Genomic DNA, 16,094 nt, shown 5'->3' with positions numbered 1-16,094 from the left:
GTGTGTGTGTGTGTGTGTGTGTGTGTGTGTGTGTGTGTGTGTGTGTGGTGTAGATACATGTGTATGTGGGTGTGTGTACACATGCATACTAGCATGCACAAATACCTCTGAAAAAGGCCAAAGGAGAATGTTTATCTTCCTCTGTCATGCTCTGCCGTGTTCCTCTGTTGGCAGGTTGCTCACTCTACACAGAGCTCACAGGCTATGGTGAAGCAGGTAGCCAGCAAGCCCCAATGATCTCGCTGTCTCTCCTGCCCTCAGAGTTGGGTTCACAGGCATGTCTCAGACTACACCTGGCATTTTACATAAGAGTCAGGATCTGAACTCTGGCCCTCATGTTGCACAAGTGTTCATATGTGTTCCTCCAGTTTTGAAGGTGCTGGCAGTCTTTCACAGGATTCGTCACGGACTCTTCTGGTTTAATAGCTACTGCCTGTTCTCTGAAGATAACTTCCTTTAGTGCTTTCCAAATTCATTGGAGTTGTCTGTCTCAAATTTCCTTTGGTCCAGATAGTTCCATCTAAGAACCTTCATCCAAAGCAAGGGCTGATACTTGGGTCACATCTTACTACCATCTTCTCTAAGCACCTCTCAGCTGACTCTTTCCCAGTTTCAGCTGGTCTCAATCAAAGTCTGTGGTCACCTGCCAGTTCAGCTGAGAACTGGCTTTTCTAAAATGACCTCAGCTAGATGACTGCCCAGACATGTTCATGGAACAGTTGAGCAGAATGTCAATGGCTTACCCTTAGAACTCATGTATTATCATTTCTGTCACATTCTATTAACTAAAACACATTGTAAGGCCAGCCAACAATCAAAGACTGGATAAAGAAAGAGACTCCTTTTTTTTGTTTAAGAAAAAAACAGGAGAGATACTTAGTATGTTACAGAATAACAAAAACACAGCAAAACAACTCTAGTCACATTTGTAACAAGCCTACCAAAGTATCTATAACTAAAATTAGCCAGACCAAAAGATGCCAGACTTTTTGCTTCACTGAAAGAGCTGGGTTGCCATGAGTAGTGTATTTGATGCTAGGGACTGTTGACAAGGTACCATTAAAATGATTCTGCCTACCAGTCTCCTTCTGTTATCTTCATGTAGTGACCCCAGGTTTATTTTTGTCTTTAGCCAAATATTAAACATTACTCAATGTTGTTTGTTTTTCGCCTCTAAACTCCTTACCACTCAATGTGATTTTTTGCATCCACAGTCCTGTATTTTTAACACTTAACAACCCAGAACTCATTAGTTCTCTCTATGGAGATGTGACACCCCCAACATACATTTTACTTAACTCCAGAAATTAAGTGTTCATCCAATATTGAAGTCAGTGTACTAATCAAATATTCATTCATGCAATGATTTATCAAGACCATCTATAGCTTAGAAGTACTACATAATGGTTAACAAGATAATCAAATGCCTCTGTTTTCTTCACTCTTGATGTCTACAGAAAGAGACTGACATTAAAGCAAGAATTACAAATATGATCTTAAATTACGGCTAATACTCAATAAGGAACAATATAATATACTGTGAGAACAACAAGAAACATTAAATTAGTCTCCTGACAGATGAGCAGAAACCAACCCAAATGAGTTGGAGAGTTCCAGGGAAGGTCTCATGCTGAGGCATACGTGTGCCATGGCTGTGTTGGCACCTAGAACATTGGAAGAGCAGAAAGATGCCCAATGTCATTATATCCAACTGAGTAAAGAGCAAAATCATTAGAAGTAGAGCATAAAGAACAGAAAATATCTAATCTTCAGCACGAGACTACCTTTAATTCCTAAAGCTATGTTTCTCTAAAACTGTTCTATTTGGGACACATGGAACATCAAACAGCCTGGACGTCTGATGTTCTATTTAATTTTTAGTTTGTCATTCTGAGGGCATCTAGCTTCTCAGCCCTCAAATCCAAGGTCATTTCTGAGGAATCCCAGTTTCTCGGTTATTTTCTCATAATGAAGTTGGATGAACTTTGATCAGTAGTTGGGATCTAAATAGATTCCTAGAAGAGAAAATGTTTGACAGGACAGACAGCAATCTCCCAGAGAACTGAATGAAGGTGGTCGAGCAACACGGATAGATTCTATTTTGTTCAATTTTATATTTCCTTTAAGTTGGTCTAGTTAAAAAGACAGGCTTGCAATTCCAGCCTTCCACTTGGAGGTCTGACTAACTCCCAGGACATCTAAAGATTCCACAACCCCCTCTGTGTTAACTCTCCAAAAATCTTGCTTTATTTGGAATCTTCTGTTTTAACTTTTCTTGAAATTAGAACTTGGCACAAATGTGCTTCACATGCAATGAAAATATTTGGTTGTTGCTGCATGCAAAATGAAGCTGAAAATCAAAGCTATAAAAACAAAAATAGAAACCTTAAAATCCTGGTTGGGGCTGTAGCTCAGCTGTAGAGCACTTGCTTGGTATGTGTTCTCTAGTCACACACACACACACACACACACACACAGGGATAGGGAAAGAAACAAACAGAGACATTGATGAGACAGAGAGAGAATGCCTTCCACACCCAACTGGCTTGGACATAAGTTAGAAATGGTAATGCGTCCATGGAAAGCAAATTTGGAAGTAAGTCTCAAACCTTCTTTTTGTGGTGTCTGGAGTTTCTCACTATATAGCTCAAGCTGGCTTTGAACTCTGATCCTCATGCCTTTGCCTCCTTAGTGGTAGGATTGTAGGCCTGTGTCAGCCTGCCTGGCTTTCAAACTTTGGCCTTCTCTGAGGCTCTCGTATTTGACACTGTTGTATGCTGCTTTTCTTCTCCTTTTGGTCCTGTGGTCTGTCTAACAAACAGTTAATTTAAAAGCACTGTCCTCTGTCCGCACTGGGGTTGCCCCTTGTAAGCAAGCAGTGAAGCACTCTGCACTGATGATCACTGCGATTCCCTGTTGTTAAGCGTAGCTCAGCCCTTTGTTTGAATTCAGCATCGTTTTCAAACAGTTACTCTGCATGTGCGGTCCATACTTTTCAATTCACCTGAATTTAAGGAAATCTGTCCAAACTTCTAGGTCAAAAGTTTCCAGGTCCCTCTTATTCCTCGGAGGTCACATTTTCTGTGGATATGATACAACTTATTATCAATGACCAGAGTTGAAAGTGTAGTGCAGAGTTGAAACGCCTTCCATTTTAGGAGCTCAGCTCCCACCCTGGGTCTTGTTATTTTAAACCTTCAGCTCAAAGTTGCCTGGAGGTGACTGAGTTTTCTCGGTCCCTGGGGAAGCCGCTGTGAATGGCTGTTCACAATGCTTTTTCAGAGTGTCGCCAAGTTCAGTTTTTGCGACCTAAGTGATTATGAGTTTAAATGCATGCCAGGGGCCACTCAAATTAAAGGCAGGAATGAAAGTTTGAAATGGAGAGCTTAAAAAGGAATACAGACACACGTGCAAAAGAAGGAAGAGAGTTTAAAACAAAGTGGGGAGGGGCATGGGAGGAGAAGAGGGAGGAAGGGTGGGATTGTGAGGGGATGAGGGGGGATACAGCTGGGATACAAGATGAATAAATTGTAATTAATAAAAACATTAATAATTTTTTAGAAAAGCATGGGTTCTGACCTGCTCCAGCTCACCCCTCCTTAGGGAACCGAAGCTTGGGTTCTAATCTCACCATAAGCAGAGGATCTCAGGGCAAGCTGTGAGCTGCTCCCAGCCCCAGTTCTATCATACAGGAGACATGCATCTCTGTCTGTTAGGCGCTAGGACATGGTTGGTTCTGAGCCATTGTCTCCTGCCCTGAGCCTAAGTAATGTTGAACCAGCCAGCATAGTGGCACAGGAAGTAACTGACACTGTTTTCAGTGAACTAATAGCGATGCACTGATTTATGCAGTTAATTACAAGTGTGAACAACAGCCAAACAGGCAAGTTACTTCAGAAAAGAAAAGAAAAGAAAAGAAAAGAAAAGAAAAGAAAAGAAAAGAAAAGAAAAGAAAAGAAAAAGACACTCCTCAGGTCACTGAAGTGGCAATTAGTATGAATTATGAAGAGAAAGAAGAGAAGAGTAAAGAGGAAGAGAAAGGGTTGATGAAGCAAATTGCCTTTAATTATCCTGAAACATTTTCTCCTCTTCTTTTGATGCCATAAGACCCCCTGCAGCTCCAAAATAAAATAAGCCTGAGTTTTGTTTCGCTCTTGTAAATAGGAAGGCAATAGCCACTGTGGAAACATGTTCTTAATCAAAGGTATTAAACTCTGGCTGCTCTTCTTCGTTTGAAATTGCCTGGGCTCATTATTACCATGGGGAAGAGAAGTCTAGTCACAGTTTAGCTCACATCTTGGTAAATTAAAATATTAATTACAAAATACGTTATTTTTATCTTATATCTTAAGCTCTTAGTTAGTTTGGCTGGAGAAAAGAACACCTTCCTTTGTCTTGGGCTGAAGTTGTTCTCCTAACAGAGCACTCAGAGCATCTCTTTCCTTCCTGGAAATCAAATCAGGATGTGAAATGTAACATTCTGAGAGACATCTCAGAATTAAATAGCAGCATCATTTATGTTTTATGTTTTTATTTTAGTTTTTTGTCTCTAAGTGTGCAATTACAGCGGCTGCATTCACATGCTGGGGACTTGGGACCCTTTGTAGACTTGTCCCTTGGCTGTTCCAGGGGCCTGTGGCCAGTGCTAGGCAGAGCTGGGAAGGAAAGAAGGTGTTGCCTGTTCCCTTTCATTTCTGCCTCACACTGCAGCAATCGATCTTACGCCCATAGACACAAATGCTCAATCTCTGGGAAAAAGGCAAATAAAGCCACAGAATAGGCATCAGAGTCCACTAAACCGCTCATTGTCTGCTTCTTCAAAGATCCAAATTACCAGCAAGGTATTGAGGCTGGGAGAGAAAAGGCAGGCTGCTAGCCAACAAAGCCACTAAGCAGAACATTGCGTGGTACCAGGGTACTTGCAGTCAGTGCAGATGATTAAAAGCTGAGTCTCTCTTGTGGGTGAATCATCTACATTAACTGCACAGAGGGTCCAAAGCCACCAGCCCCATTGCAAAATGTTTCCTTCTTTGCTCACTACTTGTGCGAGGCTTCTCCCCTCATAACTGAAGAGGTTCTCAGTGAATAAATCACCAACCTCAGAAAGAGCTGGAAGGTTAAAAACTATAGTACCAACACCACTTATGAAAGACCCATTTGGAACTAAGTACTTCATTTCCTCGTTAATCTGATAATCTTGCATGTAGACACTTTTTCCTCGATCCATGGTGTTCATGAAGTAAGATCAGAGGCTTGGGAAGATAAAGCAGCCTGAACAAGTAGCCAAGTCTATAGGGAAAGAGAGAGAGAGAGAGAGAGAGAGAGAGAGAGAGAGAGAGAGAGGTGTGCACCTGCATGTGTGTGTGTGTGAAAATACCTTGCTCTCTTGCTCTTGTTTCTTCCAGCTTCTAACTTTTGAGGTGTTGGGGCTTTGGTGAGCAAAATAGAGAAGCTTTTGGAGGCAGAAGAGAGAGTACCAAGACTCAATGAAAGGGCAGCAACCTAACCAGAGTCATGTGCCCTCTGAAGAGATAGCCAACTCTTTCTAGGCTGCTAGTTAGCAATGTTGGTGATTGGTCTTTTCATTCTCCCACTAAACATCTCCCCAAAAGACCTACTGTTTCCTCCTTTGTGCATCTTTCTCCATGAATTCCACATAACAAATGAGGACTAGAAAAACAGTTTCTATTCTTTCATACACATGTGCTTTTACCCCTAGTTAGTTAAGGAGTGACCCATAGGTCTCTGTACTTTACAGTCACTAGGAGGCTGTGGAGCTTGGCAAGGATCCACTGCTCAGCTCCATATCCTAAGAGACCTGAGATAAGCACCTGTGCCTCAGATTCTTCATTGGAAAAAGCAGGTCATGGCAATGCCTCCTTCACAGAATGTCAGGGACTAGCAGAAAGTGCTGCCTGGATGCTAGAGAGTTCCATGATTCCTTGATTTTATTGGGTTGAATAGAATCCCTCCAAGGTCCTCTGTAAAGCAATTCCCAAGCCAGGCAAGCTTGGAAATGTTAACTTCTCAGACCAGCTCTTGCAAATACAGAGAGCATTTTAACATACAAAAGTATCCTCAGAAGAGAAACCTGTTTTAATATATTTAACGTGAATCTCTTGGGGCTTAGGGTTCTAAAGAACTCCCTACAAGTACAGAAAGAGCCTGAATGGAGTAGAGATAACACTGGAGAACTGAATGCTAGGGACTTCACTATAGACGTTACAGAGCAGAAAAGTGATGGAGAAAAATTATATTCTTCGGAACCAAAACCTTTCCTGATTTAGAGCCCAGACAGGGAAAGAACAGCCTTGAACATGTGGCTCAGCTCTGACAGTTAGTGTGTAACCGCATGTGCACGTGTGTGTATGTCAAGGAAGGTGAGGCTCAGCCTTATTCATCCTTGAACCTCTAGACTCTCAGAGCCAAAAGCTTTTATCAGTATTTAGGACTCTGTAAAATGAGAAAATGAAGGCCCGATTTGAAAGGGAACAGCGCAGCATTGTTCCAGTGAACACTTCCCTGGTGCTCAATGACATGTTTAATTCTGTGATTTCTCTCAGGGAGGCTCCCTCATCCTCCTGGAAGCAGACATTGGCACCAAGGGAAGAGTGCAGGAGGTAAATTGGGAAGTGGCTCTCCCTGTGAAAAAGGAAGTGGGACTGAGCAGGGAGGGACTTAGCATGCAAAACAGAGCTAAGGAAGACTCCCCCTGCTCAATGGGTGGACAACACAGAGACTGCACATACTGCTCCGCTTACTTCCCACCGCTCTCCCATTGGTTGGAGCTGCCCGGAAGGTTGTGCCACACCAGCCTCCAGGCTGATGCAGTAGCTCTCCATAGCACTGTGCCTGGAGACTCCGCATCTATCACAGCTGAATGAGACCCTTTTCTTCTTCTCTTTCTCTTTTTTCCTCCATCCTTCCTCTTATTCTTTCTTTTTGGCATATATTCAATGTACATACTGATGGGTTTCATGAAAACAAGGATGTATGTTCTCAACCATATCCATTTCCTGTACCCTTTTCTTTCTCTCTTCTGCATCCGAGCTCCATTCTCTCCCCAGACTGTCTGACTCCTGCCCTCATCTTGCATTACATATGTATGTACACATATGTGTATACATATATGTAATTTATGCATTTATGTAAAATATAGGCACCACAAATGAGAGATGTGAGACACTCTTCTTTCTGGTTCTGGCTTATTTCTTTTAATATAATATTTCTTTTTTTAAGTTTATTTATCTATTTTATGTATATGAGCACTCTGCATGTACACACACCTGCAGGCCAGAAGACAGCATCAGACCCCAGTATAGACTGGTTGTGAGCCACCATGTGGTTGCTGGGAATTGAACTCAGGACCTCTGGAAGAACAGACAGTGCTCTTAACTGCTGAGCCATCTCTCCAGCCCTAATATAATATTTCTAATTGCATCCGGTTTCTAGCAATTGACATAACTTTATGATTGAATAAAACTCCATTGTGTGTGTATATACTACATGATCTTTCTCCATCCTCCTGCTGCCGTGCATCTAGGCTGGTTCTATAAGCTACTGTGAATAGTGCAGCAATAAATGTGGTGTTTTGACTCAGAGGCCTTTGGGTACATACCCAGGGGTTGAATAGCTGGACTGTGTGGAGAATCAAACGCAAAGTCTTCTCCTAAAGCAAGATCCATAATCTCATCTCTATGCTTGCTGTTGTGAGCCTCTCCCACACAAAAAACTCAGTAAGAAAAAATACACTGGGCTTAAAGTGTACACATAGAGAGATGTGTACATTGACAGAGACACTAGACAAGTACCAAAGTAATTGTATGAAATCTTCAAAGAAAGGACACTCGGCCATGGTGACTGAGCAACAATGTTGGCTATGAATAAAGCAAAGACTTTGCAAAGACTCATATTCGCTCTTCCTGGGCCAACCTTCCTCTGCCAAATTCAACCTTGACCTTAGTTTTTTTCTTAAAGTATCATGGTTTCCATAATGTACTTTCCTGTTAGTGCTGTTGTCCCAGTAAAATGTTCCTGGTTGTGGAATTTCGTTCCTGTATCGATCTGCAACTGTTTTGTTTTGTTTTTTTTTTTTTTTTCTGTGTTACTTTTGTCTGTTTACAGAGAGCCTCATGACTGACACCAATTTGATAGCAGGTGGATGGGGTTTCACACTTGCACATTCCTCCCTGTTGTGAATTGCTTCCCACCACTTAACACTTGAGAAAATGGTATTGGCCAATAAATGGATCCCTTAACTAGACTGCCTTTCAACTAAAGGGTTGGACTTTCAGAGGCTGAATGTGACAGAAGGCCCTTCCTATAAGCTGGTCTGTGATTGTAGATATGCAGGTCTGCTTCCAGTATTGGCTTTTATTAAACCTTCCCTTATAGGCTGTAAAGGGTAAAGGGGGGGAGCAGGGAATGGAGACTTAGTGGCCATTTTTCTAATCTTGGACTCGTCTGCCCCACCCATATCCTCCAAAATGTCAAACCTTACTTTTATAATATACAAATTGCACACGGGCACAATTTGCTAGGATAATCCTTCCCATTAAGATATCCAGCATCTATATGCTCCATAAACAGGCACTCAGAGATTCTTCTCCACTTTCTTCAGAAATATAGGTGGATAATAGATCCTCTTTGCTATTCCTATTTTCTCTGTCACAACACTTCAAGGTGTAGTGAAGTTTACTCTAGTTCCTCAAACTCCCCACTTCTACTTTGGTCCACAGCCAACCTCTCTGCAAGGATCATCTTTCCATTTCAGCCTCTATAGAAAGAAACAAAATGCATCATTGGAAAAAAGAAAAGGCTAGACTGGTTTGCAGATTTCTTTGTTGCTTGTTTGTTTTTGAGACTGGATCTGGCCATGTAGTCCAGGCTGGCTCCAACTCTATCTTCTGTCTCGGGATCCTAAGGAGTGAGCCACCTATTATGATGTGCCCACTTCCATAATTTCTTTTTAAAAAGAATTTAATTTATGTACATCCGTGTCTATTTATCATATAAAATGACATTGGCTTCTAAGCCTACTGAAGTTGAATCTACTCATTCAAATTTGTCTTTTCCGTTGTTTTAGCTAAAGTGATCACACGGCCTGTCTATAATGGTCACAGTCTTTAATGGGAGTAAACATTTTCACCAAAACCTCTTTGAGTCTTTATCATTAAAATTAGGTCTCATTATATTTCATATGTTTACCCTGAATAGTCTCTATTTTATCCCAATAGTAATTACCGAAGAGCTTCAGACAGTATTTGGTTGATGAGCCAGGTGTGGTGGCACAAGCCTGTAACCCCAGGAGTCTCAAAGCTAAGACAAGAGAATTGAAAGTTCTAAGGGAGATAAAGATGCCTAGTGAAATCCTGTCTCAAAAAGAAAATAGCGATTTTCTGAAGGTCATGATGAATATGACTCAAGGGGGCGTGTCAGGTTTAACAACCAGTTGTTTGGGCTAGCTTCCCTGGGCTCCGACAACCCTGGGTCCCATTATCTAAAAGCTCTTGTCCCACAGCCCTTCCCAATCCATGGATCTTCAATAAATGAGACTTGCAAAAGCCTGAACTACCCTGTCACTTCTCAAATTTGAATCTGACTTCTTGAAAAATCTCTTCAGCAAAGCCAAGTGTACCATTTGACCACTTACATATCAAAATAATCTGTTTTCTAAACTGATAGGCTGTTTTTTTTTTTTCATTTCAAACACAATATCACTGTAAGTGCTAAACATTTTCAGATCTCAGGTAGTGAGTTTTCTTTTGTACTCTGTCTCCCGTTGATATGAATTCAGCCAGGACTCTCTGTGTTCTATGCATTGTGGTAACTATTAGCAATGCAAGTCACATAGGCCTTAGCATCAAGAATCTTACCATTTGTAGTAGACAACAAACAATTAAGCTGACAACTAGACACAAAAACTTACACCAAACTGGTCAGTACCCAGGACTTAAAGAAAGGTCATGCCAGGATGGGAAGAATGGAGACAGTTTAGAAACCAACCCCTCAGCAAACATACTAGTCAGTTGTTATAATTTAAATTGAGTCATCCTAAAATAAAGTTAACCACTACTCTCAGTATGGCAGAACTGGGTCTAACTTGACAATAAGGCCTGGATAGCATTAATCAGATTCAAATGGGGTCAATAGCGTAGGCTTTCATCCAGGGTGACCAGTGTCTACACCAATTTCCCCACAGAAAAAATACCACATGAAGTCACACAAGAAGACAACCTGAGGCATGCCAGAGGTCAGCAGCAAACCACCAGCAGCTGGTAGAAGCAAGGACAGTTTCTCAAGTGTCGCTCATTCAGAGGGACCAAGCCCTGAAGAATCCTGTGTCTTAGACATCTAGCCTGCTGAGTCCCCAGCAAGTTGCACAGACACATGGAATCAAGACCCATTCTGTGGTTCTCCCTGAAGCAAGTCAGCCTGTCTCCTGCTGTTAGACAGCCTATGAAGTCCCTGGAACAGCCACCGTGAAAAGTTTCTGGACTTGGTATGTTCTATGCATCAGCTGATAAGCCATAAACACCGAGCTTCCTCCACAGCCAGCCAGCTTGGAGCATCAAAGCGTGTGTCTCAATACCACATCAAAAGTCAGGAAGCACTAGCTGAAAAGAGACACCCGGACCGACGCGGGAGGCAAGCCATGTGCTGTCCCAAGAATCCTCTGAAAATAAATATCAATGAACTTTCAGTTAAGTCCTGGAATGCCCTTTCCTGTTTCATATCTACTGTAGCCAGAAATATAAGGTGCTGTGTCCGTTTAGTCTAAGGGTTGTCAGCAGCCATCAGGAGTCACGAGACAAGTGGAAGGAAGCAGACCTCTCAGACCACAAAGAGCATGTGGTCTCCCTCTTCGCAAGGGCAGTGACAGCAGACACCCTGGGCTGCGAAAACATGTTCTCTTGGGAATGTGCTAAAAGTAGAAGCTTCAGTCCTCTTTGAAATATCTCCACACTGTAGAAAGCACTTTAAACTGACTTTCATAAGGCCCAGCTTCACGCATGTCCGGCCACACATGTGGACAGAGTAAAGTAAAAGACTCACCAGGGTGAGCATGGGGTGGAAGAGGATGGAAACTGAATGGAGCTGAGAGGGGTACTGGCAGGAGGACCCGCCTGCTACAGGCCTCACTGCTCCCTGAAAGAGGGGAGATGCTGCCTTAACTGGGGGAAACAAAACAAAGAATGGGCAATAACGGACCAAAGTCAATTCCCTGGGACTCAGTCTAGTAGCTCATTTGCTGATCTGGCCTGTGGAGCAGGAGGGTGAGGTTTCTTCTTCCTTTTTTAATCCCAATCTTATTTCAGATATAAATGTATGTCTTCCTTTATTTGTTTGTTTCTTTCTTTCTTTTCAAGACATCCCGACCACAGGTTCCCCTCCCTTCCCTCCTCCCAACACCACCTTCACTCTCCGCAAGCCCACTGCTCCTCCATTACTCTCAGAAAAGGGCAGGCCTCCCAAGGCTATCAATTTGACAGCAAAGATACAGTAAGACTAGGCATATACCCTCATGTCAACTCTGGGAGAGGTAGTCTAGTAGGAGGAAAGGGATCCCAAGAGCAGATGAGTGTCAGAGACACCCCTGAATCCCACTGTTAGGAGTCTCGGAAGAACGTTAGGCTACATGACCATATCATATGCAGAGGAGTTCTGCAGACACAGGGCTGCTGCTTGAGTCCCTGGGAGCCCCTACCAGCCCTGCCGAGTTGTTTCTGTGGCCGTGTTCTGCTGGTGTCCTCCACCTCTCTCTTCTTTAAGCAGCTGGAGATCTGCTTTGAGAATCTGGGCTGAAGGGAAAAGGCAACTGGACCAAACTAGACTGAAGCTAAGAAGAATTAAGGATGAAGTTGATACTAGAAAATCACCAAATTCATGTAATATCGGAAAAGCAGTAAACTTTGTTTCAGCCAAAATGCAGCATTTACTCGTGGTCACTGAATACCCCTTCCCCAGTGCTCCTAGAAGGAATTGTCCCTAGCTCCCTCTCAGAAGTCTGCCCAGTTTTGTGAGGTGCCTTATTGTGCTTTACAGTCAGCTATCTCTGAAGGCAGCATCTGCACCTAACTATCTCTGTGCCCCCAGGTCTCAACCTAGAGCACATTCACCATTTATTATTCTTTAATGAACAACCAGCACATGTCTTGAGTCACTAAAACACTGAAGCCCCAAATTTGCTCTTTTGAGAGGCTATTTCTTCTCCTGGATACAATGGTGATGTTTCTCCTGCCTGGGCTTGTTAAGGACACAAGTGAGCTGACTTCTCTACATTTTTTTTTGTTTGGGGATCAAATTCAGACCTTTGTGTGCTTCCCAAACACTCTGCCACTGAGCTGCACCCCTAGCCCAAGTCCCCTTTGCTGTCTTGCATTATTCTGTGACTCTTTTTGTAGGAACAGCTACGTCTTAGAATACAGAACATATTATTTCACAGATTTGAAGAACGGGCACTGGGACTTCACAGTGCCTGATATGTACAGATGTTGCCACTCAAAGCGTTTATGGCTGTGCTTATGCAAACTGCATGCAACACACAGTTTCTAGTCTGTATTTAAAGTTGTTCTTTATAAAACATGATAAACTTTTAAAATTACAGTAGCTTCACTAATAATAGTTTAAGAATTAAAAACATTTCATTGACCTTCCTGTTGCTCTCTTAACAGCCTGTTAACCTGGGGATTTTTGAGGCTGCATCCTCCTTGCACTCACCTAAAGAGTGAAAAGGGAGCACCGGTCAGTGCTTGGGCTTCAAAAGCAGTACTTCAGAACTGTGTGGGGTGAATATGGAGACTTTTGTAGATGGCTGAAGCAGCTCGGTTTCCATCCAAAACAGGCTTTGTTAGGGAAATCATGAAAAATCTTCATTTATAAGAAGACTATGCCAGAACTCAAAATAAGTGAGGCATTGGGGTTATATTCTAGGATGTCAGTGAAGTAGTCAATTACTGTCTGATCATGTCGTCAACTCAAATTGAAATCACAGAAAGTGCCCTAGAAAATAAAGCAATTATTCAGAGTGTCTCTGAGTAAAGAAAGGTACAATTTGGGTTGGGAGGTCTGGAGACAGAACTGATGAGATAAGCTTCTTGGTATTTGAAGGAGCCTGTATAGTGGGCAAAATATGTATCCCCGTGTTCCCATCTCAAGACTTCCTCCTCCACCCTGGAACAGGAAGTAAGTCTCCAAGAAGCACAGCTGGAACTGTGTGTCATATCCTCCCAATAAATGTCAGAAGCTAAGCCAGGAGAGAGATTTATTCTGTTTTAGCGTTCTACATACAGAAAGGGAGAGTGGAAAAAGAAGACAGGTTTAGGGGGCAGCCCATCCAGAGTGAGACTCTAGCTTACTGTGTAATCTCAACTAAATCGCCTCACCCACTGGAACCCTACTTTTCCTCAATAAAAATAAATAAAAACAATAAGAGCAACAGTATTTACCTGGTGGCTGTGAAGATTTTAAATCATGAAGGAGAAGCAGATAACGTGTTTCCTGGTAAATACCAGATGTTCAATGGAAGGCAGCTATTATTACAGCTAGAATATTAAATTACATTTGCCATCAGCATAGACTTGCAGAAAATGAGATTCAGTTGTATTTATGCCCAAGAGCAATTTGTCCCCTATTAAAAAGATTTCAAATGTCAGCAAACAAAAGGGAGAAAAGTCCTATTTTTTATGTAACAGAAAATGATACATAAAAGCTAAGTAGCTAAAAGGTTAAAACTACATTAAAATTAATAAATCAATTGCCAAGTGCAAGCTGTTGGTATTCAGTTCTCTCCAGTTTTGTTCTGTTTACCCAAAGAAAAACATAGTAAAACCAGGAAATAGGAGGAGAAGAAGAGAAAAACCCACAGATGAGAAGAAATCAATTTTAAAATTTTAATGAAGTATAGTGGAGTTTATTAAAGTAGTAAAAGACAATTTTGCAGGAAAAAAATAAGAGGCAAGAGCTGATTTAAATTTTATGTTTCCTATATTCTTATATTTTTCTATATTGAAATAGCCACAAAACTAGGTAAAATATGAAAACATTTAAAATACTTTATTGTACAAGCATGATATTAAGGAGTCCACAGAAATAGGAGCAAACCAATAGGACCTTCAAGCAAAGTTCAGTCTAAACTCGGCATTTTCTTTCAGGGGTTTGGTAAGAGCAGAAATTTAGGTTCCATCTTTGACAGTTACCAAGACAGGTAGCAGACAGTAGATTTGATCTAAGTTTGACCCAAGCACAGTGCCTAGCAGAAGATATTTGTTGAATTAACACAAAATATCTCCACCTTTAGTGTTAGAAGAAAACAAGAAATAAAACATTCTGTTTCAGTTAAGATGATTTAAGAAATCATGTTGATTCTAGATTAATGAGAGAAGGAATGCCTTCATACACTAAATACAAGTGTCCCAGAGACAGGTGAACATGACTAAATACATGTTCTCTATAGAACACAAAGTTCAAAAGAAGGCAATTTCATAGAATATAATGTTTCAGTGTTGGTGGTGTCAAGGGTAAGTACCAGAAGAAATAGGACTCTTCTTTTCAGGAATTAGAATTTAAATCAGTTACTGGAGAATATTATAGAATGTATAAGGAAAATATGCCACCCACTGTGGAAAAAATCACACACACACAAAAAAAATCAATAGAGAAGACACTATGAATGAGAATCAGGTGAAACAACATAAATAAAATATACCCAAAAGGACCCCATAAGCTCACAGCCCTACACCAAATGTGAAATGAACATTGATCTGTATAAATTTCCAAAGCATGAAACTAAAATCAGTGTAATTGCTCAGGTACAAGAATGAACAAATATATTGCAAAAAGGAACAAACTAGAATTCATAAAAACTTAAATAATTATTTAAATTGAGAATCACTAAAATGAATAATATTGCTGAGAAAATTAGTAAGAAGATTATTATTTTTTAAACTGTAAGAGTGCCTTTGTGGTCATATATAAGACATTCTGTTCTCATTTCATATATTGTGCTGATAAAATACTTAGCCAAAAGCAACTTGGACAAGGAAAGGATTTATTTGGCTTACACTTCTGAGGGGGTCTGGACTGGACCTTGGAGACAGAATTCATGGGGGACACAGCTTGTTTGCTTGTTCACAGTTCCATGCTCAGCTAGCTTTCTTATGCAGCCTAGGACCACATACCCAGGGAATGGTGCCCACTCACAATGGGCTGAATTCTCCTACATCAATTAATAATCATGACAACTCCTGTAGGCATGCCTACCAACCAATTTGTCCTAGACAATTCTTTAATGAGACTTTTCTCGAAGAAAACTCTAGGCTGTGACAAGCTAAAAAGTTAAACATCTCAGCAGAACTTGTGAATGAGTTAAGAGAAGAAAACAGAAAAAAGTCAATTATCAAACACATAAAAGCTGGGATATTTTCAGACTCAATGAAGCAACACCAACAACCAGATATAAAAAGCCTCAAAACTTTCCCAGGGACATAATCATAAAGAAAGCACACCTAGAGAACTGAAAATGAAACTAGGTGCCGAGATGTTTTTAAAGAGTTTCAAAAGCTTACAGCTAGAGAAAAATTAAGATTCATTTACAAAGAATAAAGGTGATTAAAACAATGGTTGACATCTCTTTACTGCTGCAGGAACAGGAGATGGAGACAGTGAAATAATGTTTCATGTTTTCAGAGAAAATAACTTTACATGTAAATCATTATGTTCTTGAAACAAAGAAGCAAACGTGGAAGGACTGAGTTTGGAGAAGGCATGTATGCCCTGGGAAAACCAAAACACTTAGGTTTGGGGCCTAATGTAGATCTTCACTAAAGGAAACAGTACAATAACTTCTGTAATACTCACTTGCAATACTCATTTCCATAAATGCTTCTTAACATGGTTTATCAATCTGACTATTTCTACTCATCAATTGTGGAAAGTTTAGAAGAAAATAATCCAATAGTTACAAACAAACTAAGAAACTGATTGTTAAATATGTAAGTATTAATGATGTATAATCATTAATTGAAGATTAACTGTTGATCTCTCCGGGTGTGTGTGTGTGTGTGTGTGTGTGTGTGTGTGTGTGTGTGTGTGTG

The sequence above is a fragment of the Psammomys obesus genome, unplaced genomic scaffold (assembly GCF_907164565.1).
Source record: "Psammomys obesus unplaced genomic scaffold, mPsaObe1.curated_primary_1811, whole genome shotgun sequence".
Taxonomy (NCBI): domain Eukaryota; kingdom Metazoa; phylum Chordata; class Mammalia; order Rodentia; family Muridae; genus Psammomys; species Psammomys obesus.
This window is presented reverse-complemented; position numbering follows the sequence as displayed.